Source organism: Colobus angolensis, unplaced genomic scaffold, assembly GCF_000951035.1.
Source record: "Colobus angolensis palliatus isolate OR3802 unplaced genomic scaffold, Cang.pa_1.0 Scaffold238, whole genome shotgun sequence".
Taxonomy (NCBI): Eukaryota; Metazoa; Chordata; class Mammalia; order Primates; family Cercopithecidae; genus Colobus; species Colobus angolensis.
The window spans coordinates 328,093-331,992 of NW_012115577.1; the positions used below are offsets into that span (position 1 = coordinate 328,093).

General features: G+C 48.2%; 1 long non-coding RNA gene across 1 annotated transcript in view; it reads right to left on the reverse strand.

Annotated features, from left to right (window-relative positions):
• Window positions 1-286: 286 nt before the first annotated feature.
• Window positions 287-3,900, reverse strand: part of LOC105513937 — a 12,534-nt gene continuing 8,920 nt past the window's right edge. Inside the window, exon 2 of the long non-coding RNA XR_001002100.1 lies at window positions 287-1,883. This is a non-coding gene — a long non-coding RNA (uncharacterized LOC105513937). The remainder of the gene's footprint in view (window positions 1,884-3,900) is intronic.

The following is a 3,900-nucleotide window of genomic DNA, read 5'->3' on the forward strand; positions in this document are numbered from 1 at the left end:
AGCAGCCAAATGGAAAGCAATCACAATCAGTTGCTCAAATAATGTGAGTGATTTAAAAGGTCCTCCCCCAAAACCTTAACAGAATAGATCTGGGGAAAGCAGTGATAGTCAATCAGGGGTCTGGGGCTGCCACAGGACTCACCAGGAGTGAAGGGGAACTGAAACCAATGAAGCAGACAAACCTCTGTCTGAGTCATGGCACCAGAAATGTTGATGGCTGTTGTAATACTTTGGTTCTTGACTTCTTCATTTAAAAGAATTTAAATAAGAAACATGCAGCAAAGGAGAAGTACAAAGCAATTTATTACAAAGGAAAAATACCATTTTGAAAGTTAAGTGCAAAATAAACTGTATACCCTGAGAGAGAGGATTCAGGGCGGGCTGCTCCTATGGATGAGACAGCATTGATTATTGCTAGAGAAACTCCCTTTATGGGAGTCTTACATGATTATTCATAGGAGGTGGGTGGGAAGAGGGGTTACTAGTAAGCATGTTCTGGGTGGTCTTCTGGGTGCACATGTGCAGTAGCTGTACATGCATGTTCATGCATCTCATGACTCATTAGCATCTTAAATCTCCACCCAGGGCTGTATTTTTTCACTATTGTCATGAGCAAAGGGTCAGTCAGAAAAGGTGAAATCAAAACGCACATGTTCTGTACAGGGTAAATTCCCTATTGGAGATAGCTTTGCTTGAATGAACTGGACTACAATGCAAATGCTAGAGCTTATTGTGTTGATTCTGTGGTCATTACTGTCACTGTGCCCCAAGCACATGGTTACTTTTTTCATTACCTATCCTTCCTCAATTCCAACACCTGCCTGAGCTTACACAGGCAAATAAATGGCTGTCATTTCAGCACCTCCTTAGAGCTTATTCAGTGCAGCCTTTGATATCCCTCAGAGGAGAAGTTTTCCAAACATGATTTTATTTTGTAAAGCTTCTGTTTTTTCAGTCTGCAGAGCTGAGACATTGATAATTTTATTCTCAAATATTTAGAGACTTTCTTATAAGATTTTCAAATCTTGGTAACAAATTTCACTTACAAAATTTGCCAGAATAGACAAAAGGAGAGAGACAGCAGGAGGGATCACTAAGATTTTTCTTTCCTGTGGCGTATTTCACTGTTCCTGCTTCTTTTTTCACTTCCCTGGGCCTGGAGGAAGGACAGCTCCCTTGAACCATGAAAGAAAAATGGTGATATGGAAACATCTGTCTTTATCGCCTCCCCCAACCTTTTCACTTCTGCTCTGGCTGTGCCCATTCTCCCTCCCATCCCCTGGCCCATAAGCCTTTTCCTTCTCCCAACCTCACCAAGAGCCCAGACTCTCACCTAGAGCTGGCTCCTCAGTGGGAAAAGAGTCACTACCGGCTAGAGGGTAGAAGAGGAGAGAGAGAGGCCAGAGCCTGGGGCTGGGGCAGAAGGTGCAGCAGGAAGGAAGGAGGTTAGAACAAGAAAAACTTCCAAATAAGGGGTGATGTGTGAGTACTCAGAGGGTGACTAAGGACATCCCCAGCATCTCCATTGAGGAGGGAGGGAAGGGGCCTTGGGTCCTGGGGCAGAGAGGGGGGCAGGGTCTGGATGAGATTCCCCCACCCTCAACCCTGGTCCTCTGAAAACACCGCACCCAGTCACACTGAGGAGCCCCTCCAGGCCCTGGGGCCCCTCCAGGTAGGTGTATCTCAGCTCCTCTCTGGAAGGACCCCCACAGCTGCCCAGCCCTGGTATGTCTCATCTCTCTGGGTCTGGTCCCCTTGAGTCTTGAGTCCAGAGTTGGCTCCTTCCTGCAGCCAGGTCAGAGTGAGGTTGGCAGGTGAGAAGCCAGGTGCTCTGCATGGCAAGTTGTGGTTGCCCTCAGGGTCCTCCTTGTCAGTGACCACAACTCTGGGGAGGGAGGCACTTGATATATGAGGGAGAGAGCAGAGAGGTGCAGTGAAGGTGGGACACACTTTGACCTCCCCCTCCTCTCCTAGTCTTCCTCCACATGCCAGTGACTTCCCCTCTCCAACTCCAGGTCCTCTAAGAGCCACAGCAGGAAGGGGAGACCTGGGTCGCCACCATTCTTTGAAGAAGTCCTTCTTTCCATAAGTGTATCCACCTCCATTCCCACTGCAGCTTTAGGGTCTGCCTCAGTGCAGAGCGCTGGGTATGTACAGAGCATAGGGGTAAATGAGGGTGATTCTGGAAGGTTCTTCCTTTGCACATACCTGCATGGCTCAGTTTCTTTCCTCTTCAAGTCTGCTCAAATGGCACCTTCATGAGGCCCACCATGACTACCCTACTTAAAATGCCACCTGTATTACCTTGCATTGATTGTCAACTTTCAACTTTGCATTTTCTTTATTTTTTTTTTCTTTTTGAGATCAAGTCTTGCTCGGTCGCCAGGCTGGAGTGCAGTGGCACTATCTCGGCTCACTGCAACCTGTGCCTCCTGGGTTCAAGTGATTCTCCTGCCTCAGCCTCCTGAGTAGCTGGGACTACAAGTGTGCCCCGCCACGCCGTTAATTTTTTTTTTTTTTTTGAGATGGAGTCTTGTTCTGTCGCCCAGGCTGGAGTGCAGTGGCGCGATCTCGGCTCACTGCAAGCTCCGCCTCCTGGGTTCACGCCATTCTCCTGCCTCAGCCTCCCGAGTAGCTGGGACTACAAGCGCCCGCTACCATGCCCAGCTAATTTTTTATATTTTTAGTAGAGGCGGGGTTTCACTGTGTTAGTCAGGATGGTCTCAATCTGCTGACCTCATGATCCGCCCGCCTCGGCCTCCCAAAGTGCTGGGATTACAGGTGTAAGCCACTGCACCTGGTCGATGCCCAGCTAATTTTTCTATTTTTAGTAGAGACGGAGTTTCACCATGTTGGCCAGGATGGTCTTGATCTCTTGACCTTGTGATCCACCTGCCTTGGTCTCCCAAAGTGCTGGGGTTACAGGTGTGAGCCACCGCGCCTGGCCTATTTTTTATTTTTATCACGTATCACTTTGTAACTATAAAAGTCCTTTTCCAAAGATGGCCTCAACAATATCTCCCATCCCACATGCTCTTTAGCAATGTGACCCTGCCATCCCCTATCAAGAGCTGATCCTAATCCCCCTCTTTTTGGATTTGGGACTTGCTTTGGTGACTAGAACATGAGGAACGTGATGCTGCCTGACTTCTGAGGTTCCAGCATAAGATGCCTTGTGGTTCTAACTTGGCCACTTGAAATACCCAGACCCCAGATGTGGAGCCAGAAGCAGCCAGGGCACGTGGAGGAGCATGCGGATGAGAACCCAAGTCACCTGGTTCACAGCCTCAGTGAGTTCCCAGTCAACAGCCAGCACCAACTGCAGCCCTGTGCAGGAGCCTCTTGAATGTGTTGGACCAGCTGGGCTCCAGATGATAGCAGCCCCAGCCTCTGTTATATGGAGCAGAAGAGCTGCCCAGCTGAGCCCAATCAGCCCACAGAATGAGAGATAATATAAAGGTTGTTTATATATATATATATATACACACATACAAACAATTTTTTTTTTTTAAGGTGGAGTCTCATTCTGTCACCCAGGCTGCAGTACAATGGCATGATCTTGGCTCACTGCAACCTCTGCATTCTGGTTTCAAGTGATTCTCCTGCCTCAGCCTCCCAAGGAGCTGGGATTACAGGCGCCCACCACCACGCCTGGCTAATTTTTGTATTTTTAGTAGAAACGGGGTTTCACCATGCTGGCCAGGCTGGTCTCGAACTCCTGACCTCGTGATCCGCCCACCTCGGCCTCCCAAAGTGCTCGGATTACAGGCATAAGCCACCATGCCTGGCGTTTTTATATCTTAACATCATTTGTTACCCAGCAATAAATTGCTGGAACACATCCATATAATCCACTACTGTTATTATATTTTTCTTTATTGTCTGTCTCTCAGATTGTAA